Source organism: Delphinus delphis, chromosome 6 (assembly GCF_949987515.2).
Source record: "Delphinus delphis chromosome 6, mDelDel1.2, whole genome shotgun sequence".
Classification (NCBI taxonomy): Eukaryota; Metazoa; Chordata; class Mammalia; order Artiodactyla; family Delphinidae; genus Delphinus; species Delphinus delphis.
The window spans coordinates 23732107-23758685 of record NC_082688.1 but is presented as its reverse complement, the minus strand read 5'-3'; the positions used below and the strand labels follow the sequence as shown (position 1 = coordinate 23758685).

General features: G+C 43.5%; 1 long non-coding RNA gene and 1 pseudogene across 1 annotated transcript in view; both read left to right on the top strand.

Moving 5' to 3' along the window:
- The first annotated feature begins 910 nt into the window (after positions 1 to 910).
- Positions 911 to 26579, top strand: part of LOC132426551 (uncharacterized) — an 86523-nt gene continuing 60854 nt past the window's right edge. The window contains exons 1-3 of the long non-coding RNA XR_009519723.1: positions 911 to 976; positions 3407 to 3458; positions 10608 to 10661. This is a non-coding gene — a long non-coding RNA (uncharacterized lncRNA). The remainder of the gene's footprint in view (positions 977 to 3406; positions 3459 to 10607; positions 10662 to 26579) is intronic.
- Positions 9579 to 9901, top strand: LOC132426550 (protein transport protein Sec61 subunit gamma pseudogene; annotated as a pseudogene).

Genomic DNA, 26579 nt, shown 5'->3' with positions numbered 1-26579 from the left:
ATTTTGGATCATCTTTACTCTCATTACTCTGAATTCTTTTTCAGGTAGGTTGCCTATTTCATCTTCATTTATTTGGTCTTGTAGGTTTTTACCTTGCTCCTTCATCTGTAACAAATTTTTTTGTTGTTTCTTTCTTTTTTTTTTTTTTTTTGATGGGTGGTGCTGTGTTCCTATCGTACTGGTTGTTTGGCCTGAGACGTCCAGCACTGGAGTTTTCAGGCAGTTGGATAGAGCTGGGTCTTGGTGCTGAGATGAGGACCTCTGGGAGGCCTCACTCCGAATGATATTCCCTGGGGTCTGAGGTTCTTTTAGTCCAGTGGTTTGGACTCAGACCTCCCACCACAGGAGCTCGGGCCTGACCTCCAGCCTGGGAACCAAGATCCTGCAAGCTTTGTGGCTCAGTAAAAAAAAGAAAGAAAGAAAGAAAGAAAGTAAAAAGAGCAGTACAATATCAAAGAATATAAAACAAAATAAAATTAGAAAGATAAAAAATATATTAGGAAAAATAAAGCTATAACTGAAACAATTGCAACAAGGGAAAATAAAACCACAGCAGGAAAAAAAAGGGGCGGGGGGTTGGGGAACAAGCCAGAAGGAGAGATCACTAACCAAGTATAAAGAATAAAATAAAATTAGAAAAATAGAAGATTTATTAGGAAAAATAAAAAAGAATCAACAACAATGAGTCAACAAGGTAAAACAGAACCCCAATCTAAAAGAGGAAAAAAGAAAAGAAAAAAAAAAGCCTTGGCTCTTGGGGCGGAGTTTAGGTGGGGGGTGGAACTCAGGCAGGGGTGGGGTTTTGGGTGGGGCGGGACCTAAGGGGGTAGGGGGAGTGACATTTGAGTGTGGGGCGGGCCTAGGCCAGGCATGTTCAAGCATGGGGCGGGGCCTGTGCTGAGGACCTACTCCGGGAAGGGGTGAGGCAGCACGTGGAATGGAGGGCCTCTGGAGTGTGGAGTGCCGGAGTTTGGAGGTAGGGCCCTGAGTGGGGTTTAGGCCAAGCACGGTTGGAGGGGGTCTCAGAGGGTGTCTCCGAGTGTAGAGGTGGGGCCCTGGGTGGGGGTGTAGGGGCGGGGCTTGGGCTCTGCACAGCAGGAGGGAGGTTCTGAGGGTAGAGGATTAGGCCCGGGGGCCCAACAGACTCCCTGGTGCCTAAGTGGACAGGGAAAGCGCTGGCCCCGTTCCCTTCTGTTCCTTCGTGCCCCTCCCCCACCATCTCCCCCAGGGTCTCCCCTGTCCCTGCTGGACCCCTAACTGTGGGTGGGTCCCATTGGGGGTAGGAATTCCTTCCCTCCCCCAGCTGCCCCTCAGGGGTGCCAGTCCAGAGGTCCGGCCTTTACTTTTGCTCCCCCTTCCCTCCCTCCCTCCCACTCCCTCAGGACCCACGCGGCTGGAGGGGGTCTCAGTGGGCAGAGGATTAGGCCCAGGATCTGAGCAGGCTCCTGGGGGCCCGAGTGGGCAGGGGAAACCTGGCCACGCTCCCTTTGGATCCTCTGCCCTCCCAGTGGTCCCCCAAATTCCCCCTTCGGATGTGGGATCTCTTCCCTCCCCCAGCTGCCCCTGTGGAAGTGGAGGCGGGTGCCAGTCCCGTCCCGCCTCCACTTCTCCTCCCCCATCACTCCCCCCAAGTCCCACGTCCTACCGGTCCCTGGGGGTTCCTTCCATCCCCTTAGGTGTCTGTGGTCCCCCCTTGGTGCCCAGTAGGTGCCCCAGTTGTGAGGAGACGCGAATTCCACGTCCTCCTAGTATGCCATCTTGACTCCGCCCCCTCTTTTATTTTTTTTATGGTAGCCATCCTAATGGATGTGAAGTGGTATCCCATTGTGGTTTTGATTTTCTTTTTTTTTTTTTAATTAATTATTTATTTATTTTTGGCTGCGTTTGGTCTTTGTTGCTGAATGGGGGCTATTCTTCATGGCGGTGCGTGGGCTTCTCATCACAGTGGCTTCTCTTTATTGCGGAGCCCCGGCTCTGGGCGCGCGGGCTGCTGTAGTTGTGGCACATGGGCTCATTAATTGTGGCTTGTGGGCTCTAGAGCCAGGCTCAGTAGTTGTGACGCACAGGCTTAGTTGTTCTGCAGCATGTGGGATCTTCCCGGACCAGGGCTTGAACCTGTGTTCCCTGCCTTGGCAGGCGGATTCTTAGCCATTGCGCCACCAGGGAAGTCCCCTGTGGTTTTAATTTTCATTTTCCTAATTATTAGTGATGTTGAGCATCTTTTCATGTGCTTATTGGCCATTTGTATATCTTCTTTGGAGAAATATCTATTCTAGTACTTTGTCCATTTTTGAATCAGGTTTTTTTTTTTGTCCCCAAGTTTTAGCAGTTCTTTATATATTCTGGATATTAATGCCTTATCAGATATGTAATTTGCAAATATTTTCTCCCATTCTGTTGGTTGCCTTTTCACTCTGTTAATAGTGTCCTTTATTGCACAAAAGTTTTTCATTTTGATGAAGTCCAATTTGTCTATGTTTTCTTTTGCTACTTGTGCCTTTGATGTCTTATCCAAGAAAATCAGAGGCAAATCCAGTGTCATGAAGCCTGTTTTCTTCTCTCTATGCCATCTTGATCTACCCTCTAATAGCGGTTTCTATTTGTCTGCTAGTTAAACATAAATATCTATCTTTCCCCCACCCTGCCCTTGTCATGAGCATGACTGTTTAAAACCTGGCAATTTTGCTATCAATCCACAATATAGATACAGCTGCTCTCTGATGAAAGGCTAAGACAGGCTGGAGTAAGTTCTGAATGACCTTGATCTTAACCCTCATCACAGTGAAAGGGACTGGTGAAGAGTAGAGTAGGTGTTTTTGGAATCAAAAGGGCCTCACCCCAAATCTGCCTGCCTCTGCCACTGCTAGCTGGGTGGTTTGGGGCAAGTTCTGCCTCTTTGAGCTTCAGTTTTTATTTTATTGTTTATGTTTAAAATGGGGATAATAATACCTACCTTGAGGTGCAGTTGTGGGAATGACAGATAATGTGTATACATGTCTGGCTCGTGGAAGCTGGAAGCCCTAATTATTAATTATTGCTGTGTTAGACTTGGTTGTCACCCAGTACATCTCCTCTACTTGACCACTAGCCCGTGAGCACCTCCAGGGACCAGTGTAGCACATCTTCATTTCTGGATCCCAACACTTGGTCCCAAGCCTAGTCAGTGGTAGGACCTCTGTAGGCCTTTGCTGAGTGAATGATTTGGAAGGTGAAAAAACATTCCTTTGCCGCCAGCCTGAAAGCCACATCCCTGTCATGGCATATGGGTGTGAACTTGTGGGTCTGCGGATTCACGTGCAACACATTCTTGCTCTTGGAATGTATTTCTTTCCACATATGGATGCCAAACGATGTCCAACTTTTCCTCTCTCCTCTTCACTGCTACTGTTTTTTGTCTACTTTCCAGGTGAAACTGATCCTGCATCCCAGAGGGAATTTTGGAAGAGGTTTCCGTGGAGGTGAGCACCAAGTGCCTGAATGGTTTTATTGCTGAAAGTCCTGAGTCTGGGAAACCTCTCAGTCTTGGAGTTTCCCTCAGAATGAAAAACAAGGGGAAGCTGACTGGCAGGTACACGGACAAGACAGAGATCTTTTGAATTCCCAACTTGATCAAAGTTTGGTTTGATAGATTCTGTACGGTTTGGTTAGGGTACATTGAATTTGGTAGTTAGAAGAGTATGCAGCAGGTCAGATTTTTGTTCTGGTTCCATTCAGATTTTTATTCTCTGTGCAGAGTAATACCATTGGCAACTTTAAAAAAGTTACAGCGTGCAGTATTTCTTGACATGCTAAAGTGGCCAACATTGAGACTGAGGAAATACATGTATTAATTTTGGATCATAGTTACTTTTCTGAGCGTATTTTTGGACTGCAGTTTGCTGTCATCAACACCAAATCTTCCTCGGTGAAGTATTTTCTCAAAGACAAGTCTTTATGAGTAATCATCAGAGAAAGGAAGCAGGTTAATTTTACTTTGAAAACTCTGTTGGGTGCCAGAGCGGGTAGGATGTGCAAAAATACAGGCTTGAACTGTTTCAGAAATGGATTTTAAAAGAATTGTGGCTAATATTTTTCATCCCAGTGACTATTTCTGAGTTCAAATTTAGTGGAAGATGCTTATGATTACTTAACAGAAACATGTCAGACAGGTATTTTATATCCTGGTACGTTCTTTATGCTCTCTCACTGGGCCAGCAGACTCCATATATCTCGTTCCCACGGTCTAGACCCTCCCTAGTGTTGTCAGCCCACCATTGACAACGTCCAGTTTAAAACACAGATCTGAGTAAGTCATCCTCCTGCTTAAAAATCCTCACTAGCTATCCCACTTCTCCCAGGATAAAGTCCGAAGACATCCCAGGCTTGTGTGAGCTGATCCTCCGTTGAGCCTATAAGCTTGCTTCCTGGCCCTTTCATAGCCTTTTTAGAACCCTTCCCTTATTCACATAACAAAAAATTAGCCATTTCAATCTAAACAAGTTAGTGGCATTTAGTACACTTACAATGTTGTGCAACCACCACCATGATCCAGTTTCAGAATATTTTCATCACCCCCAAAGGAAGCCATGTACACATTAAGTAGTCACTCCCTATTGCCCTTCTCCCAGCCCCTGGCAACCACCAACCTACTTTCTGTGTCCCTGGACTTATCTGTTCTGGACATTTCATATGTACAGAATCATTGTGTGGAATATTGAATGGAATCATGTATAATATATGACCTGTGTGTCTAGTTTCTTTTATATAATACAATATTTTTGAGGTTCCTTTGCATGGTGACAGTACAGTATTAGAAATTCATGCCTTTCTATGTTTGAATAATATTCTATGGTATAGATATAGCACATTCATCTGATGGTAGACATTTGGATTGTTTCCATTTTTTGGTTATTATGACTAGTGCATGCACGTATGTATATTTGCTTGAGTACCTGTTTTCAATTCTTTTGGATATATAGCTAGGAGTGGAATTGCTGGGTCATATAGTATTTCTATGTTTAATGTAGAAGAATTGCCAGACTGTTTTCTTCCCTTTTCTCTCATGTTTCTATAATACAATATATTCGAGAAAATTTCTACTGTAGTACAGTTATAAGATACCTTTAGTTATGACAGGCTGTATATGTATCTGACAGCAGGGATTAGGTCTTATTTATTTGTGAATCTCCAATACCCGGTACAGGGCTGCACAGAGAAGGTACTCAAAAAGTGTTTGTAGAATTGGATTGACTATAGAGGGGTAATATGCAGTTTTATCCTTGAGGAAGATGTGGTGTATGTGGTAAGGCTGTGAATATGAGTGATGGGCTAAGTGGAGATAGGGGGTGGGTGACGTGAAGAAGACCCTCCCAACTTCTTTGGACAAAGGGAAAGGAAGACCAGTGTGGTAGAACTAGTTATCCATAGACCTGGCTTCTATTGCTGGTTTGCCTTTAACTAACTCATTATAATTTTCCGAGAAGTTCAATTCTCCTCTTTGTCAAATGAAAAGATTGAATATTTTAGTGATATTCCATTTTTTGGGGTTTGTTTTAAGCAACGGGAACTGTTTTATTCATATGAACTCACTGGTGGAAGCCCAGTATGCCTTGGTGGGGGGAAGGGCAGAGTGCAGAGCAGGGCACAGACCAGAACACAGGGCAGCCCCTATCCCTGCAGCCCCAAGACCTTGGCAGGACTCTGAGACTCAAGGTCCCAGCACATTCAGTAGCTCTGAGAGACCTCTGTTCTAGAAAGATCAAAGAAGCATGAATGCACACAAGTACATATTATTCTGCAAAAAAAGAATTTTTTCCAAGCAATAGAGGGGAGCTTAAGGATTGAGACAGCAACTTCAATGGGAAAAGAACAAAAGATCTGATGAAAAATTACAGTGAGTAGTACATTTGGTTAAAAAGGGGGTCCCCAACCTCCGTCTCACCTCCTCATACTTAAAAAGAAAAGATGTTACAGGTTGACTTCATGAACAGAATTGTCAAACGTTTGTACTCTCCTAACTGAATGGATTCCCGCTCCATGAGAGCACTTCCTCTGCAAATGTCCTGCCTGGTATCATAGCTGAATGTGTCGTTGGGCAGGCCTGGTCTGGTCCTTACTTTCTGGGTTTCCTTTTTTTTTTTTTCTCTCTCTCTCTCCTGGCAAAATGTCTTGAAAACATGACATTTACACTCCACCCTCATGTTATCTTTTCTCTCTAGTTCTTTGCTTTCGAACTAGCCTTGAACATCGTGAGGGTTAGCTGAGGCCCCCAGACCGCTTCCTGGCACGCCTATGGCATCAACAGGCCATAACCTTTCTCTCCACCGGATTGCTGCTGATGCTAGGCTTGCTTTGGTCTTGTTCAATTTTTTTATTTCTGCTGAAGCTCATTTTTAGGCAACACTTCTGAAAACATACTGCCTGAACCTCAAAATCTCTTCTATTTATTCAGGTTGAGGTACAGACGTTATTCAGGCACTGAGACCGAAGTTGGTTTACACGGATGTCTGAATTAGCCCCCAAACCATGTTGTTTTTATTGTGAATATCCCTACATGTCATCATAGAAACATAGTTCAAACAGTGTAACTGCAAACAGTATTCACATTCCACTATTAACCCTCTTGTTCATTTTTTTTTTTCATTTTTATGTGAGGCTCTTCTGGAAATTCTACAACTTCTTTTAAAACAGATTTTCTGGACAATGAGTGTCCCTTTTGGAGGTAGAGCCCTATTATAAAAATAGAAAGGAAATTCAGTTTCAATATCCCTCTGATTTTACTTGCTTAACAGTTGCTTTCACTCCAAAATGGGCATGAACGTAAACACTGCAGTATTTTCACCATTTCTTTAAATGCTTTTTAAGAAAGAGAACTTACAGTTTTCCGGAGGATACCTGTATGATGTTAATCTCTCTCGCTCCGCCATGATGCTGTGGGACTAGTGGAGGATTGGATGCCATAATCCTTTAAATAGCACTTCAAAAATGATTTAGAAAAGCTAAAGTCTGTCTTGTAAACCCCAGAACTTGTCTCAGATCTTGCCTTGATCAACTTCCAAAGTATAATGCAACGTGATTATGTTCCTCTGGGGAAACCTGTGAAACAGGTCTTTGAGCTCCATTGGATGTGTCAGAGTTTTAATTGATTCTTTACCATGTCTCTGTCCCCCCAATAGTAGTGCTAAGGACAGGACGTGTTTTATGGGAACAGTCACCCAGAGCTTAATTTGTTGTTGCGTAGTAGACAAGACTATTTCCCAATGAAATTAAATCTGTTTTGTGCCCTGAGAGTTTCTTCCTGATCAAGTGTGGTCTGCTGATTATTGAGAGTGCAAACCTTGATAGCCTCCAATTAGCGCTGATACGATTCCAGGGAAAACTTACTCCCTGTTCCTTGCCAGTTATAGAAAAACATTTTGGTTGAAAAGAGGTGTGCCACAGAACTCTGTTCCTTGAGTTCATTTACTTTTCTCTTGCTTCTTGGATCACAAGACAGGGGTGAGCCACACGCCCTTATTACAAGCCATATAAAGTACCTCACATATATTATCTCATTTTGTCCTCATGATAACGTTGCAAAGAGGGCAGGCAAGTATCACTGTGCCCATTTTACAGGTAAGAAAACTGAGTCCCAAATAGCTTTGCAACTTACTTAAGGAACCACCAGTAATAAGCACCAAGTAAGGACTAGAAAGCAGATACTCTTTTTAGTAATTACCCTCTTTCTTGGACAGTAGCCAAGACTGCTCTACCTAGAGCTTACTGCAGTGGAATTTCTGCCCCCAACACAATTCGTTTATTCATTCAATCAACAAACACTTGCAGTGAGTATGAATTTGGGACCTCAAAATTCAGATCTGCAAAACAAAGGTAGATTTATTTTTAAACTTCAAGTAAATTCTCTCTTGGGTCCTCATTCCTCCTGGTGGCAGAAACTTGTCAATTCTAGGTTTTCTCTGCCAGCTCAGGGAATTTCCCCCTCCTCCCTTTTCTTCTGTAGTTGTATATAAGTTCAGGCCATTGGAAGGTTTGTGTGTGTGTTTGTGTGTGTGTGTGTGTGTGTGTGTGTGTGTGTGTGTGAGTGTGTGACAGTGTGTGTGTCATGGAGATGGTAGATGCATATGGCCTTCGGGGGTCTTGTTACTCTGATTGCTGTTGAAATGTGTGGCGCATCTGGTCTTCCAACATTTGGAAGTATTTGGTAAATACTAGCACTTATTGCTATGTGATTTTTTAAAAACCCTGCTCTTGAGGCATCTGTAGAACTGCTGGCTTGCCTTCTTTCATCTAGCTTCTGTGTCCTCCTTGTAAGTATGAGAGACACTTGGCTGCCCTCCTGAGCTACTCTGAGGATTTAGGGGAATTTCATAGGACTGTCTCAGGCCTCTTGGTCTAGCCTTGTCATATGTCTTTTTTATTAAAAGCTTCTCTCTCCTACCCTATTGTGTGTGGGAGTGGGGAGAGGAGACTGTTTTCCCACCTCCTCAGGTATCACCTTGTGTGAGGCATAGATCTCCTCTACCCCTGGATCTACCAAACCAACCTGGGGTGTATCTCATTTCCCTGACTACACACATATCCCCTCACCCTGGCCTTACCCAAGGGAAGGAGGGAGGGTGGGGGGAGGGGCATAAACAGGGACATTCTCCATCATCCAAGTGTCTGCTCTGCTGTCCAATGCTCTCCTCTAGAGCAGGTAAATTTTACTTCCTCTGGGTCAGGGGGTGGGATGGAGGTGGGGAGGAAGGATTAGCCCAGCAAGTATTCATCCAAATTTATTATCTCTGCCAGGAGCTCAGCTTTTGAAGGTCAAAAGCTATGAGTTAACTATTTTTATTCTCTCTTCCTTGAAGCAGTAAAGGTGGAATGTCTTAGCTGTCTAGGCTGGGGGGCGAGCAATGGGGTACACATAACTCTGTGTGTGTGTGTGTGTGTGTGTGAGAGAGAGAGAGAGAGAGAGAGAAGCTGATAATGCCTCATAATATTACCTTGAGTTTGGTCATTTTTGCTTAACATGTTCCAGATTCTCTGCCAGATGGGGAATATAGAGGTGAGCAGGCTATATCCCTTGCCTAAGATGTTTACAGCCTAGTGAGAGAGGCAGAGACAAGGAGGTTGGCCCTAAGGCGAGATGCAGGCTGAGAGTGGTGTGCAATATTTAAACCACCGTAGTGTGCTGGCTGATTGGAAAGATGTATAAGGTGCCACTGGTACCCTTTCCCGAAGACCCAAGCAAAGACTTTACAATTCTACAGTTTCCCTGTTATCCAAGCTATTTGGTGCTCACCACTTTGGGTAACTGATCTGAACTAAGATGTAAGTGGAAAGCAAAAGGAAAATTAATAGTAAAACAATTATAATTTTGTATCTATGATCTCACAGGACCTTCTCCACCTCCGTGAGAGCTTGTAGGGTTATCTCCACGTGGCCCATATACAGCCAGCGTTACTTAATAGCATCTTCTAGGTACCACTGCAAGCTGAGAAACATTAATTTGGCATTATGAAATAATTTGAAGCCGGACCCAGCTTCCGGTTCTGGTGGGCATTTGTCTGTTGGCTGTTGTGCTACGTGTCTTTGGCTTGTGAGCGGATGGTGGGCAGGCATCATGGATCAGGTAATGCAGTTTGTTGAGCCAAGTTGGCAGTTTGTGAAGGACTCAATTCGGCTGGTTAAAAGATTCGCCAAACCTGATAGAAAAGAATTCCAGAAGATTGCCATGGCAACAGCAATAGTATTTGCTATAATGGGATTCACTGGCTTTTTTGTGAAATTGATCCATATTCCTATTAATAACATCATTGTTGGTGGCTGAATACCTTTGTAGAAAAGTGTTTTTCATCTTGTGGATTGGCGAACAAGTAAGGATTTGAGACGCTCATGGAGTAAAAATTTGCCTATATGTTTTGTGTTTTTCTCTCATTTTTTTTCTTCCAAGATGTTTTCTATTTGTAAATTAAAATAATTTCAAAACATATAAAAAGCAGTAATTTCAACTTTTACTTCTGTTTCTCAAAAAAGCCTAAAAGAGAGTATGTTCATTACATAGAGCAAATTCCCTCCTCTTCTTTCATCTTCTCTTTTCTCCTTCTCTCTCTTCCTCTTCCCTTCCTATTTGTCCTATCTGTCTGTCTGTCTATCTATCTATCTATCTATCTACCTATCTATCCATCCATCCAGCTATCCATCTATCATCATCTATCATCCATTCATCTGTCTCATGGCCAGCTTTGCTCTTTTCCCAGTCCAAATTCCCACCCCAGATCTCTCAACCTGAGCTGGCATAGTCTTTTGGAAAAAAAAATAAACATTTTCAACCATTTCCTGTTTTAGTTTCCTCTCTTGCTCTTTCTCCTTTTCTTTTTCCTCTCCTTCCAGTCTAGTAGCAACCTGTCCTTTTAAATACAAATCTAAATATTACTGTAGCTACATACTATAGATCTAGAAAAAAGTCTGGTGAAGACAGAACCATCCTTAGCGCACTGGGAGTGGAGGTCAGGGTGATGGGTTGATGGGAGAGGCAGAGGGAGAGCCAAGGAAGCAAAGACCAAACTCCTTAGTGGATGGAGAAGGTGATGTATTATTATTTGCAAGTCTATATTTTTGATCCCTGTCAAACTCTTTTACAGATGGAGAAACTGAGGCCTGGAGAATAAAATAAGCTGCCCAAGGTCGCACAGCTGGTAAGTGACAGAGCTGTGGTTTAAATCCAGATCTTTGACATTAAGTGTTCTTCCTACTCACAAGTGGAGTGAATTCCCGGTTTCGCCCATAATTCAAATGAGAGGAAAATTCAAATAACAAAGATTCTCTCCCCACCCCTCAAAAGTAGTAATGGAGAGGACAGTTAATGGAAAAAAGATGCCAGGTCTAGCATGAGAACTATGGTTTGTTGGTTCCTTGATATGGAGATGGTAATGGCCACCCACTGCCAGAAGGGAGGCAAGAACCAGGAGAGGCAACAAGATGGAGGGAGCTGAAGGCCTTGTGAATTAACAGTATTGGAATTACATGGGTTCCGAAGTTTGTGTTTTAAGTGTCAGCCACAGGGAAACCTGAGAGATCTGGGTTACTGCTGAAGAAAAATATGTTACACAGTGAGACTAGAAAAACCCAGTACTGTTTCCTGATTACTGTATTGTATAGTACATGGACCTTTTAAAAACATTAAAACGTATAGCAGAAAGTGAGCAGCCCATGTAATACCCCAGCTCACACACCCATAAAAGTCATAAGAAAATCTTCATATTTTTTCTATACAAATACTAATATGGTGGTAAAATAGCAGGATATCATTCACAATCTGTATGAAATCTTGCAATCATATAGGTTCCTTTACCTGTACCCCTTTGTGTTATAGGTATTGTGGTGATTACATCTACATACATTGAAAACCCCATCAGACAACTCTGTCATTACTGCTTTAAACAGTCATACGTATTTTAAGGAGCTTAAGAGATGAAAATTAGTATCCATTTACTCAGATTTTTACCATTTTTGTTGTTTTTCTTTCATTCTTAAAGTTGCAAGTTTCTCTCTGGTATCAGTTTCCTTTCGCCTAAAGAATTTCCTTTAGCATGTATTTTAGAATCTGTCTACTGGTTACAAATTCTCTTAGATTTCCTTCATTTGAGAATGTCTTTATTTCACCACTTTCATTCCTGTAAGATATTTTCACTGGATATAGACTTCTGGGTTGACACTTGTTTTCTTTCAGCACTTTTAAAGATGTTCAACTGTCTTCTGGACTCCATGGTTTATGGTGAGAAATCAGTAGTCATTTGAATTATCTTTCCTCTAAAAATAATGTGTTGTTTTCCTCTAGACTCTTTCAAGATTTTAAACTATTTTTTTCTTGATACTTAATAGTTTTATTATGATGTGTCTGGGCATGGTTTTCTTTGACTTTATCTTGATTGGGCTTTACTGAGTTTCTTAGATCTGTAAATTGATGTCTTTCACCAAATTTGGGAAATTTGGGCCGTTATTTCTTCAAATGTTTTTATGTACCAATATCTATTATTCTGGGACGCCAATGGCATGAATGTTAAACATTTTGATCTTGTCCCACAGATCTCCATGGCTCTGTTCATTGTTTTTCAGTTTTTAGTCCCTCTATTATTTAGATTGGATAATTCCTATCCATCTGTTTTCAAGTTCACTGACTCTTACCTCTATCATGTCCATTCTGCTATTGAGTCCATCTAGTAAATCTTTTATTTCAGATTATATATTTTTCAGTTTTAAAATGTCCCTTTTAAAATAGTTTCTATTTCTCTGCTGAGAATGTTTATCTTTTCATTCATTTCAAGACTATTCTCCTTTATCTTATGGACCATCGTTATGATAACTACTTTAACATCTTTGCCTGATAATTCCAACATCTGGATCATCTAGGAGTTGGCATCTTTTGTCTTTTCCCTTGAAATTTTCTTCTTTTGTGTATGCTGGGTAATTTTGGATTGTATTCTGAACATTTAAAATATTATGTCATGAGACTCTGTGACCTATTAAAACCCTCTGGCGAATGTTGATATTTATGTTTCAGCAGACCTTATTAGGTTCAGACTGCAAAATCTGTATCCCCTTCTGTGGGTGACTTTTCCAATGATAGTTTTCAAACTGTTGCTATGGTGTTTTGGGTCTGTCCCATGTTTGTGCTACTTAGGGGTTAATCTGAGACTTGAGTGGTGGTTTAAATCATAATTCAGTTCTCAAAGACTTTTCCATGGTGCTTTGTATCTGTCTTGTGCATTCACAGCTCAGAGTCAAGTCTGGGCCTTGTGTAGGTTTATACACAGAATTAGAAAATTCCTTTTTCTGGCTCTTTCCTCTCCAGGATTCTTCTCTGTGATCTAGCCCATAGAGAACTCATGATCCTCTGCTCAGAAAGATGGGGTTTTACTTAGGGTTTTATCTGTCTGTATCCTTGCTGCTATAGCACCCCTCCATGACTGGGACCCACCCTCAGGGCAAAGAAGCAAGAGAAAAAAAGAGAAAAAGAAAACAGGGATTCCTCACATACTTCTGGGAGTGCAGGGGCCTCTTTCCCCAATTATCCTCGTCAGAGAAACAGAGTTCCTATTGGAGTTTCAGCTGCCTGCACTGCCACCACACAGTTCCATGACTGGGACTTGTCTTCAGATCAAACCTGGGGAGCTCATCCCTGGACAGGTTGCTGCTGTAATTGTTTACTTCCCTTCTTGTCTCTTCTGTTTACTTTTCAGAGTCCTCAGGTAGTTGCTTTTTATATCTTGTACATTGTTTTTAGTTGTAATTAGAGAGAGGTAGGCTATTGTGGGCTTCATCCATCTTGTGTGGCACCAGAAATTCTTATAATCCTTTTAAAGTTTCATCTTTTTACTTTTAAATCTTTGCTCCTTCTGGAATTAATTTTGATGTAAGGAGTAACGTACACTCTTATTGTTGTTATTATTATTATCCTAGGAAATCTTTGGTAGGTGAATAAATCAGGAGCCGTAGTGGGAAGACCATGGGATTAGCAGTTGCATCAGTCTGGGTTCAAATGACTCCATCACTTACAAGTTCGTGACCTTGGGCATAACCTCCCTAATCTCAGCTTCCTCATCAGTACAGTAAGGATAATGACTAGTATCTGCTTCACAGAGTTGCTGTGAACATTAAATGAGATAATGCTAGTGAATTATTTTGCATGGGGTCTGGAACTTAGTAGGGGAATTAATAAATGTCAGTTATCGTGGCTATGATGATGGTGATAAGTATTGTTGTCATATAAGTAACAAGACAAAGTCATTACACTTGAGAGTCAGGTGCACTGAAGGCTTAGGGGGCTGTTACTTAGTCACAGTACACATGTCAAATCATATAGAAAGCTGCTCTCTGTCCCAGAACATGTGTGAGGTCTGAATCAGTGACATGGATTTGAGTTTGTAGGATAAGGAAATGTGACTGGGAGATGGAGAATATTGTAGGTAACACATTCATAGCTCCCTCAGTTAATGTTTGTAGACAAGGAAAATGAAGAATCCTACATTTTAGAAAATGGTGTTTTTCAAATTGGAATCAGAATCATCTGGTCTACTTGTTAAGATGCAGATTCTTGGGCCCCACTCCTGACCTAAGAAATTAGAACTGTGGGCAGGGCCTGGGAATATGCATTTAGCAGGCTCCCCAGGTAATTCTTTTTTTAAAATAAATAAACAAAGAAACAAATAATTAATTAATTTATTTATGGCTGTGTTGGGTCTTCGTTGCTGTGCGCAGGCTTTCTCTAGTTGCAGCGAGTGGGGGCTACTCTTTGTTGCTGTGTGTGGGCTTCTCATTGCAGTGGCTTCTCTTGCTGAGGAACACGGGCTCTAGGCACGTGGGCTTCAGTAGTTGCAGCATGCAGGCTCAGTAGTTGTGGCGCACGGGCTTAGTTGCTCCACGGCACGTGGGATCTTCCCAGACCAGGGCTCGAACCTGTGTCCCCTGCATTGGCAGGTGGTTTCTTAACCACTGCACCACCGGGGAAGTCCCAATGAAGATGTTTCTGGATGAGATTAACATTTGAATCAGTAGACTGAATAAAGCAGATTGCCCTCCCCAAAGTGGTGGGCATTATCTAATCTGCTGAAAGCCTGAACGGAACAAAAATGTGGAGTAAGGGAGAATTTGCTCTCTCTGCCTGACTCTCTTCAAACTGGGGCATCTGTTTTCTCCTGCTTTTGGGCTCAAACTCAAACCACAACTTACACCACTGGTTTTCCTGGTTCTCAGGCCTTCAGACTCAGATTAGAACCATACCATTGGCCCTCCTGGGTCCCCATCTTGTCAACTGCAGATCTTGGGGCTTCTCAGCCTCCACAGTTGTATGAGCCTTAATAATAACTCTCCTTATATATGTGTGTATATGTGCTTTTAACTATGTGTACTTTTATATATATTTAAATATATATCTATATTTATGTAATATATTTTATATGCTGCATATATATTTATATATACTGTGTGTGTGTATATATGTATATATACACATATATGTATGTAGTGTGTTTCTCTGGAGAGCCCTGCCTAATGCATCTTCCTCCCTAGTTCCTCTGTGTCTTCCTGGTCCGTCACCTCCCTCCGTGCCCAAGTCCCTTGCTTTGTCCCCTCAGTCACAGCAACCTGGTTGTCAGTAATGCTCTCCCTGTCCTATCACTCACCTGCTTAGATTTCCATGACTCCCTGTGGCCTTCAGGAGGAAGTCCCAGCTTTCCTACGCCGGCCCAGGGAGCTTTCTTTTTTTTAAGATTTTTTTTTTTTTTTTGACGTGGACCATTTTTAAAGTCTTTATTGAATCTGTTACAATATTGCTTCTGTTTCATGTTTTGGTTTTTTGGCTATGAGGCATGTGGGATCTTAACTCCCTGGCCAGGGATCGAACCCGCACCCCCTGCACTGGAAGGCGAAGCCTTAACCACTGGACTGCCAGGGAAGTCTCCCGGGGAGCTTTCTTACCAACCACTCCAGCCGCCGCTCCCGTCACCTGCACTCAGCTCTCCCTGATTTGCGGCAGCAACTTAAACTGCCTATATTTCCTGCTTCATGTTTCCCTGCTGTTGCTCATGCTGTCCCTGCTGTCTGGGATGCCCTCACCCTCCAGACGTGTTGGTTTACCTGCCAACTCCAGTTTATCCTTTACGACTCCACTCAGTCACCACCACCTCCAGAAGAGTCCCTGACCCAACTTAGCCTGCGTTAGCTGCTCCTCCTGTTGTTCCCGTGTTTCCCCCTGTTGTTTCTCTTCTCAGATGTGTTATCATTACCTCGTGTGTGTCTGTCTTCCTCACTGGGTTGTAAGCTTCTTACCTTATTTAACTTTGTACTCCCAGACCCTAAAATGTAACTGGTACTAAATATAAGTTTGTTGAATGGACAAAACCAAGTTTTTGTAGAAGGGCCTCTTTAGTACCAGCTGTCAAACTCTTCTCATACCACCTACCCCAGTGGCTCAAATCCAAGTGGTTTCCACCTGGATCTCTGCTTATCACCTCTTACTGCTGCCTTGTACTTAGTTTGGACTTTGGCTTGTGGTGCTTATTTCCTGTCTCTGCATTCTCACTTTTACTGATCTTCTGGTTTGGACTTCTGTGTCTTATCCTTTCCAGTAAACCAATGATGATCTGTCATCTGGGGCTACTTGAACTGCAAGACCCAGCCTTCTCCGTCTCATCCATCTTGTCACCTCAAACACCCCCCCTACCCCTGTCATCTTCAAATTCCATGTTACACTTCCTAGATATTAAATATTATTATACATTTTATTTTATAATAATACCATGAGAAAAATGTCCTTCATAACAAAAACAACAAATCTGTGCATTTAGTGTGGTTATGTGAGATTTACAAGGTGCTTTCACACAATTTATTTCATTAAATCCTCATAACAACCTCGTATAGTGGGTTATTATCCCCATTTTACAGATGAGGAAACTGAGGCTCAGAGTAGTTAAATGAACTGCTTGAGATCTCATAGACAGAGAATGACAGAGCATGGACCTCAGATGAGATCCTTTGACTCCAGAGCTTTGAACTCTTTGGAGTTCACTTTGGCATTAAAAGATGAGCTATAGCTGATGAAAAACAGATATATCTGATTGTAAGCTTGAAAACATGCCCTCTCCAAATCCATCTTCTATACTACTGTTAGCATAATTTAAAAAAACCTTAAATTCAGGTCAGATTTCTTCCCTATTACAATCCTTCAGTGGACCTTGGTTCCTCATCCAGTTACTTGGGGTTCTGTTGAACCCCTGACCTCAGTCTTACCCTATGTTTTAGCAATCTCTACCAATTGCCTTGCCCTAAAGACCAATGGTGGTCCATGCCTTGGTGTTCTTTGACCTCATTTCCCACCTATAGTGCATCTGCCTTTTGCCTGGCCAGTACCTCCTTCCTTTCTAGCTCAGGTATCACCTCTACTCTGAACTCAACAGCCCCACCCCGCCATCCTCACTCTCCCTACTACCTCCTTCACAGTGTCATGGAGTGAGTCACACGCTTTTGTTCCAACACCTCTAACCATTTGTGGTGTTGTTTTCATTATCTGTCTGCCTCCCTCTGAAGACCTTTATATTCCTTCAGGTTACAAATAAGGCCCAAGTTCTTCTGTGTTTACAGACGCAGCACATAGCACAAGTCCAGCACAGTGTAAAAGACAGTGGATGTTTATAGAATGGATAGACAGATGGCTAGTTGGAAGGATGGATGGATTCATTTTTAGAAGGAGGGGCGGACAGCTGGATGGTTGGGTGGATGGATGGATGGACGCATGCACTAGTGAACTTCAGGTTGCCCTTTCAAATCCAGGTCTTCCTCTTCTCTGTTTTCTCCAGTGGCAAAGTAATTAAACGTTTTTAGTGGAATATAGAATATAGGATTAACTTCTTTCCCCCTTAGAATAGTATACTCATTGAACTGTAGAGGAAATACAAGGTCACCTTTATCAGCCCCCTGCCTTCAGACCTGTCAATGGGCCAGTCATTTTACTCTTAGATTGTATTAATAACATTCCAGTTGGTAGAAGGAACCCCTTATACTGAGCACAAGTACACCTCCCTGAAACTACTGCACTTGGGTCCAGTTCTGGCTTTTTGAACCAATATAAATGAGTAATCCCTCTTTCACGGGGTAGATTTCAACACATGAGATCATGGCCTGCCTTATTCAAGACTCTGCTGCAAGTGACAGAAAACTCAGTTTAAACCAGGTAAATAAGAAAGAACAGTTATTGCCTCCTATGAGCCAACTGCAGAATGGCAAGGATGGAGCTGTCCCCACAGTTGACTGGCCCCAGGCACTCCATCTCTCCATTTCTCAGCTTGTCTTCTATTTGTGTTTTGCTCCATTATTTCAACTTCTTCCAGATGGCTGGGAATCCAAGTACCACCATCTCTACAAACACATCCTTTAACTTACAATCCAAGGGAGAAAAGGCAGAAACCCTAGGGCAGGGCTTTGATTGGTCTGGTTCAGGTCACATGTCTGTCCCTGTGGCTAGAAGTCAGGGTACTGCAGTTGAAACTGAAACCATGCACCTCAGATCGGGACTTGAACCCATGTGGCCGGGACTCGAACCCGCCCAAAACCCACAGTCTTCCAACTGAGATCACATGCCTGGTTTCAGGACTTAATGAATTTCAGGTTCTTGATGTCTCATTGCAGAAAGAATTCACTGAGGGGCAAAGTGATAGGTAAGAAGTGGATTTATTTAGAGAGAAACACACTCCACAGACAGAGTGTGGGCCACCTCAGAAGGTGAGAAAGGCACCAGGGTATGGGGTTGTCAGTTTTTATAGGAGTGGGTCATTTCATAGGCTAACGAGTGGGGGGAGTATTCCAGTTATTTTAGGAAGGGGCGGGGATTTCCAGGAGTTGGGCCACCGCCCACTTTTTGATCCTTACCATAGGTCTTGGAACTGTCATGGCGCCTGTGGGTGTGTCATTTAGCTTGCTGTTGTGAGAGTATACTGAGGCTCAAGGTCTAGTGGAAGTTGACTTGTCTGCCATCTTGGACCCATTTGGTTCTAATAAGTTTATGTCATGTCCTTGGGCTATGTCATTCTTTCAGAGGTTGTGCCCTGCCTCCTTCCCTCCTGTTTCAAAACCCCCCTCCAGAATCACAAGGAATAGGAAAGGAGCAGGTCCTCTACAAAGCAAGGGAAATAGTTACCAGAATAAGGAGGCAAAGGATTCTGGTTCGACCAAAATAGGACATCGGCCACACCCTGCATTCCTCTTACCTTTATACCTTAAGATTTTGAAATTTGAGATCTGAGTGCAGCCCAGACCATCCTAGGACCCCCCTGGATATGCTCAAGTCTGTCAGTATCCCACTCACAATGTGACCCTCTTCCCCCAGTGGAATCCTGAGGAACGCACTCTTCCTCGAGTGATCTGATCTGCACAGGACACAGCAGATTCCTTGGGTTCCTTGTTCTGAACATGACCATCCCAGTGCCAGGCGTATAGTGCGTACTCCAGAAATAATGAGTGCATAAAAAGATAACCATGATTCTCAAGCCAGTCCTGCCTAAACATTTCTCCCAAAGGCAAATAAAGCAGCTGTTTTGCAATTGGTAAAATATAGCAAAAGAGACACAACCAGTTGCTCTGAGAATAAGGGAGCGTGTGGAGGCTATGACTGGGACACCTCACCAGGTGCGCCTGGCACCCCTGCTTGGAGGGAGGGCTCTGTCCTCCTCTAAACTTTCAGTTCACTGGAATGAGCTGCTCCTCCCCAAAGGCAGCAACACAGGAAGATGAAGATATTTACAGAATAAAAACAAAACCCAAAAAACTGCATGTCCTTTTCCTGCCTTAGGACTTTGGCTTCAAGGGACAGAAAATTCAAAATGGCAGTGACCTAAATGTGAAAGACTGTCATTTAAACCAAGTGCAGAGGTAAGAGGTCAAGGCTGGAATGGCAGCTCCACGGTCCCTGGGGACCCAGATTTGCTCTTGTTTCTCCACCATCTTGTTGGTCTCAAGTTCCCACCATCATGCCACCATTCTAACAGAAAGCAGGAGGGAATAGAGGAAGGAAGAGGGTGAAGGTATGCTCCAGCGGTCTCAGGATTTCCAGAAAGTGCCCTTAACACTTCCATTTACATCTCACGGTTGGAACTTAGCTCTAGCTATGAGCGAGGCTGGGAAGTAAGGTTTTTATTCCAAGCAGCTTTGTACTCTGTTAAAGCCAAGGGCTCTGTCAGTATGTAAGAGACAGGAAATAGATGCTGGAATGGGCAACCGGGATCTCTGTCAACGCTGCCAGGAAGGAAAAGCTGATTCTACAGTGTGAAGGTAAAAGCAGGAAAATTAGAACGTGCCCTGCTGTGGTCTGGGCTACGGTCCTGGTAGGGATTTTGGAGAGGAAGACTTTAGTCCCTCAGTCACGTTGCCAGAGCATCTTCCGTGAAATTAACCAGACCAGATTCAGGATGTGATCTTGGTTTCCTGTAACTAAACTCCCAAGCGTGATATGCAAGGCATTCTGCACCTGCCCAGTTCTACCTCCTTCGTGTAGCAGCAACCTGCCACTCTCCTGCACTAGGACCACACCCAGCTCCCTGTCATTTCTAAACATGCTCAGGCCAGTTTAGTTCCCCTCCCTCCACACGTGCAGTTCCTGGTGCCTGGAAAGCGCTTTCTTCCCCTCCTTGCATGAAAACTCCCAAACACTGAGCTTTCGAGTTGAAGCTCACAAGGACCTCCTCCACGGGTCCCACCATTCCCTCCTTTGTGATTGCTAGAAGCCTTCCTCAGATTTCCTTTGCTTTCTCTGTATGTGTTTTCCTCATCACCGACCACCCTATTTAAAACAGCAGCCCCCATTTCCCTCTAGACCCTTATCCTGCTTTATTTTTCTTCGTAGCAATTAATACCACCTAACATTTTAGATATTCATTTTTTTCCATATGTTATTGTCAGTCTCCTCCCATTAGAAAGTAATGTTTCCAAACTCCTGGAAGATATTTAGCTTAGGGATTTCATGGAAAAATGGGAAGGAGGAGTTTCTTGGGATTCTCCAAATCATGTTATTCCTCTAAAAGATCTAAAAAATATTTTTTCATAACTTTACTTGTTTTAAAATGATAATGAGTGACTCAAATAATAAACAGGGGGCTTCCCTGGTGGGGCAGTGGTTGAGAGTCCGCCTGCTGATGCAGGGGACACGGGTTCGTGCCCCGGTCCGGGAAGATCCCACATGCCGCGGAGCGGCTGGGCCCGTGAGCCATGGCCGCTGAGCCTGTGCGTCTGGAGCCTCTGCTCCGCAACGGGAGAGACCACAACAGCGAGAGGCCCGCGTACCGCAAATAATAATAATAATAATAATAAATAGGGAATCAGTTTTTCTGTGATACAATTATGCCAAAATTTCAGAGATGTTCTGTTTAAAAACCTGACGAATTAAACAAATACAAGTTTTGTGAATCATGAACCAATGTGTTGTGATGAGACTACATATTTCAACAACATACAAAAATGATTTCTACCTGATATTTTTGATAAAAGATTAAAAGAGAACATTAACACAAATTAAATACTTATTTATTCGTTATATGACAAATATTCCAGGTATAAAAATTTTTTCACGTTGCATTGATTTGGTTAAGAGTCCAGAAGCATCTTTAAGTTGGGTACATGTTCCTTCATACATGCTCATTTCCTTAATAATGAAAATATTATTTGAGCTGCCTACTGTGTTCAGCTCAAATATTGCCTCAGAGAGGCCTCCTTGGGCTGCATGGTTCAAAGCAGTAGCGCCCCACCCCTGTCTTCTCTTTCTCCATTCCTCCCTTACCAATAGGAGGTAAGTTCTAAGCAAAGAGGAGTGACCATTTGTAAGTTGCAACGAGGCCCTCAAAACTCTACAAGTTCAATGTGAGTCCACACTGCAAGTGGGCCAACCCTTAAAATATTAGCAGTAGCAATAGTAATAACAGAGCTATTTCTTTTTAGCTGTGCCAGGCGTCGTTTAAGTTTTTAAAATTAATGGTTTCTACGGGAGTAGATAGGATTATTATCCTTCGTTTTATTGAGAAGGTCCCAGAGAGGATAAATAACTTGCTCAAGGTCACGCAGCTAGTGAGTAGGAGAGCACGTGCCTCCAAATTACATGCTCTTCACTCTGACATCTTACTGCCTCCACAGCAATTTTATTCTACATACAACATGGTGTATGTTTCCAGGGGAAAGCTAGGTACGTACTCACTGCCTCTTCTCTGTGTTAGTTAAACCACACAGAAGAGGGGTGTGTTTGGTTTGGGGATCCACTAACTGGAGCCCTTGGAGAGAGGGTCCAGAAATAAACCATGAAAAGTGGGGCTGAGAGCCTGATGATGCTTGACCTGGGATGGAGAAAGCGTGTGATTGCTTCCCTACTTTATTTAGGTCCTTGCTCAGGTCAGAGAAACGCTGTTTCTGATCACCGTTTAAAACGGCAACCCCTAGGGCTTCCCTGGTGGCACAGTGGTTGAGAGTCCGCCTGCCGATGCAGGGGACGTGGGTTCGTGCCCCGGTCCGGGAAGATCCCACATGCCGTGGAGCGGCTGGGCCCGTGAGCCATGGCCGCTGAGCCTGCGCGTCCAGAGCCTGTGCTCCGCAACGGGAGAGGCCACAACAGTGAGAGGCCCGTACCGCAAGAAAACAAACAAAATAAATAAATAAAATGGCAACCCCATCACCCTGGTCCTTCTCCTGTTTAATTTTTCATCATAGCCCTTATTACCACCTGACATTTTCTGACACATTTATTATTGACCAAAGTCATTGTCTATCTCCCCCACTAGAGAGTAAACTCCATGAGTCCAAGGATTCTGTCTAGTACCATCTTTCCAGGGATGAGAGCCGAGCCTGGTACAAAGTAGACATTCAATGTATTTGTTGAGTGAATAAATAAAATATGAGTCCCCAAATATTTTCATTTGTTGACATACTATTCTCTTCCTTGTCCAGGAGTAGATTCAATTAGTATATACCTAGAGTAATATCACAGTGAGAATTTTATATCCTAAAATTTCCACTGATATTGAGCTAGGCATATTTTTCTTTTTGCTGAATTTAAACTTTACCCTCCTCCTTCTTCTCCTATCTCCACTCTCCCAAAGGCAATTAATATTAAAAGTCTATCCTCCCAGATCTTTCTCCCATATAATCATGTACCTGTATGACATGTACATGTAAGTTTTTTCATCATTTTACAAATGGATATATTATATATCTCTTCCATTCTGCCTTTCTCACCTATGTATGCAAGTATATACTTAAAGATATACTTACATACATAGATATACTTCTATATCTATGAAGATATAGAATAAACATTTAAAAAGCCCACAACATACTTCATGGTATAACTGTTTCAGCAATGTATACATTTCTTATGGACAGGTATTTCAATTGTTTTCCATTTGTTGCCATTTCTATCAGTCCTGCAATTTGCATTCTTATATGTATATTCTTTTGACTCTGTGTTTTATTTCTATTTGTTATATTTTATAAAGTGGGATTTCTGGAGTATTAAGGTGTGCAGTCAGAATGGATTTGCTAGATTACTTCCCCAAAGAGCTATAGCAATACACATTTCTGTCAGCAAAGGCCAAGAATGCCCTTTTCTCTCTGCAACCTTGTGTGGGGAAATAAACCTTCTCTGGATTTCTCAGTGCTCCTGTAAAATGCTCTAGCCTCCTGAGACAGAGAAATGTATTTGGTATAAAGACAGAATGTTTGCCTTCGCTTCTCCTAGGCACGTTTTGCTTTTCGTACACTGTGAGAATTAGATCTATAGCCATTTGCTAATTCCTCTAATCCAAAAGGATAACAAAATTTCTCTTATCTCCCCAAATGGGACAAATGACTATAATCTGGACTAGATCCCTAGGTTAAGCTTCCAAAGTGTCAGGAATACTGGATCACTATTTCCCTAGTGTTTACGTTTCAAAAGGGATGAAGCCCGAACCTTGGAGCCATCTCTTGGTAAAAGCCTGAGACACCTACCGGGCTTAGCTGGCCCTTGGAGAGAGATTTTTACATTCCAAAAGGTCAGAGTGAGCATCCAGGATCCTTCCTATCTCTTCTCCAAAGGGCAAAGGTTTTTCTCTCTCCTTCCCAGAGAGGAGGGAGATGGTCGCCTCTCTCCTGTATACAAATGGAGGAAATACTTTTTTCCATCCCTTGTCTATGGAATGAAACCTGCCACTCACAAGAGAATTTTTATCAGCCCTCACAGCATTACCTGTGGGTCTAGGAGTCAGGGACTGACACTGCACTTTACTCTGACTGTTGATCTGGTTACATCAATAAAGAACTCTTTTCTCTGACCCAAGTGCTCATGCTTCTGCAGCATATAGATATATGTATATATATACACATATATATACATATATATATACACACACACACACATATATATATGTGTGTATATATAAAAAACAAAAACTGTGCAAGTGGGAAAACATTCCAGACCCTTCACAGTTTTGACACAGCATCCAGCACTGGGAATGTTCATTCTTTTTCATCTTTGCCAATCTAATGGGTGAAAACTGTCTTCTCTCAGTCTTCTATTTTCTCTTCTGTCGGTGAAATTGAACATATTCCATTTTAGACATTTCCGTTACCTCGCCTGTGCATCTGTGTGAGAATTGCCTTTTCATAAATTCTGCCCTTTTTCCAAAGTTTTCCTTGAAATCTTTCTTATCAGTTTGTATGGGCTGTTTTTATGGTAATAGAATAGCTATGAATATAGGCTGACAGTGGCTCTCCAGCAAACGTTTTGCAAATACTTTTTCTTTTAGTCAACCTTTCAGCACGATATTTGTCCTCATCCTGCAATTCTTCCTGCATGCTTTGTCTGCTTTCTGTGTGCTGTCTAACAGGAAGAGGGTCCTTAATGCCTGCTACTTGCAGGTCCAAATGCTAAAGCGAGTGCCAACCTCTTAGTTGGTGAGAAAGGGGCTAGAGTCACATGGAGAGAGGGTCCTTCCTGAGGGGCTTACTGTAGGGAGGATGTGTCCATTGAAAACCTCCTGTCTGACCCTGAGTCTGATGTGGAGGAGGAAACCTGGAGAAAAAGACACAGTTTCTCTGCTAGAAACGCTACTCCCGAAAAGGGAGATCATGGTGGGGATGTCCCAACGGCTGGTCACCGCACCCTGGGTTAGGAAGCACTTCGGCATCCTGACTCCTACTTTGTCACGGGTCACCGGGCAGGCAGTCAGAAAGCGGAGCCTGCCCCCTCCCCTCACTCCCCTGGAGTCAGGGGGTAGGTGCCCAGGAGAGCAAGCTGAGCAGGACCCACAGCCAGTGGTGCCAGCAGGCTGCGTTTGGACCAGAAATGAACAGGATGCGAAATGGGGCTGAAACCGCTGAGGCAGAGACCAGGGGAGCGGGGCCCAGTCGCCATGCTGGATGCTGAGAGCGGGAGATGGATGACAACGAGGCCCTGGGTATCCTTGGGGAGTGTGGTTCGAAAGGTAGAGGAGGCACAGCTGAAATGCCACTTGGGGCCAACAGGCAGCCTGCCGGGCACATTCCTTCAGTCAGTTTCTTTCTAAAAAGAAACCACATGGCAGCTGATCAGAGGTTGAGGTTTCTTTTCCAGATGTAAGCTCTGAGTGTACAGAAGTCAAGAGGAACCTGGGGCTTTATGAAAAATGGATATTCCTCGCCCTTATTAAAACTTCCAGAAGCTAGTAAAGACCCAGTTTCTAGGGACAATTGGCCGGGACACGGCTTGGGGGCCAGGAGGGCACGCCGACTCCCGAGAAATGTCGGCAACATCCACGGTGAGGCTGAGGGAATCTGCCCCTCGCCTGGGCTGTGGCTGGGGACTCGCTCACTGCCATTTTCCTGTTGGACTGCCAGTACACGTGTGGGGAGGCCTGGCTGCACAGTCTCCGAAATCTCATTCTTTCCATGTGTCTTGTTGGCGAGGTTTCCTGCCACCCTCCTGGAGACTGGACAGAGCTGGCAGCAAGAAAAGAAAGACAAGTCAGGGTCATGCTGCTCTAAAGAGGCATTTGGGGTTATTTTCATGAAGGGATGGGGTAGCCGTGAGGGTGGTGGGCCGGGCAGTAACTTTGCCTCTTGCCCAGATGTATAAATGGGAAGCATCAGACTACAGGCTGTCCAGCAGAACTTGCCATGAGGGTGGAAACAGTCCATATTTGCACTCTCAGATAGGCACACGTGGCTAGTGGGCAACTGGAGTGTGACTATTAGAACTGAGAAAGTGGATTTTTAAGTTTACTTGATTCTAATTAAAACTTGAACATAAGTAGCTAGCGTAGTGGCTAGTGGTTATCCTATCGGACGGCTCAGCACTAGAGCATGGGGGTCAGGAGTCTGGGCTCTAGAATGAGACAGAGAATCTTGTTTCCCTCACTTCCTAGCCCTGTGAACTTGGAGAAGCAACTTAACCTCTTGGTGCTTCCCTCTCCTTTTATCTAAGCTGAGGCTGATGGTACCAACCTCTCAGCCTTAATGGGGGTGTTGACTATTCAAATACAGAAACACTAAACAAACACGTTCAAATAATTGTCACAGTCCTGAGAATCCACACCTGTCAGTCGAGGTGGAGCTGCCAGGAATTTTCAGGTAACGTAGGAGGCAGAAAGGGAAGGGATGCTTTCTGAGAAATGGGCTTGGAGAGAGTTCAGTTAATGAACTTCTATCTCTGGTGCTTCAGGGTTCCTGGCTGGTGAAGCGTGTTTCAAGAGGCTTTCCTGGGAGGTGACAAACTTAGGACGCTCCCCTCTGGGTGGGCTTTGTGTCTGAGAGTCGTCTCCAGGGCCAAGTCCTGAGCTGCTCAAGACTTTGACACATTCTAATGAGACCCCGGGGGGCAGCAGGAGTGGAGTGGTGTTGGAATCCATGTCCAGAGAGTCTTACTTGAGAGAAAGGAGAGGTGATACCAGAGGCTGGGGAAACTTTTTCCGAAGCTTGTAGTGTTGTCCTCAGGACCGGAAGGAGAAGTCAATCCAGACAACTTGCCTTTGGTCTAAAGCTACCCTAAGGCATCGGTGATGGTACTAGTCTAGGAAGCGGGTAGGTACAGAGGAGCCAAAAGTCTGGGAAGATGGCAAGGTCAAGTCCCA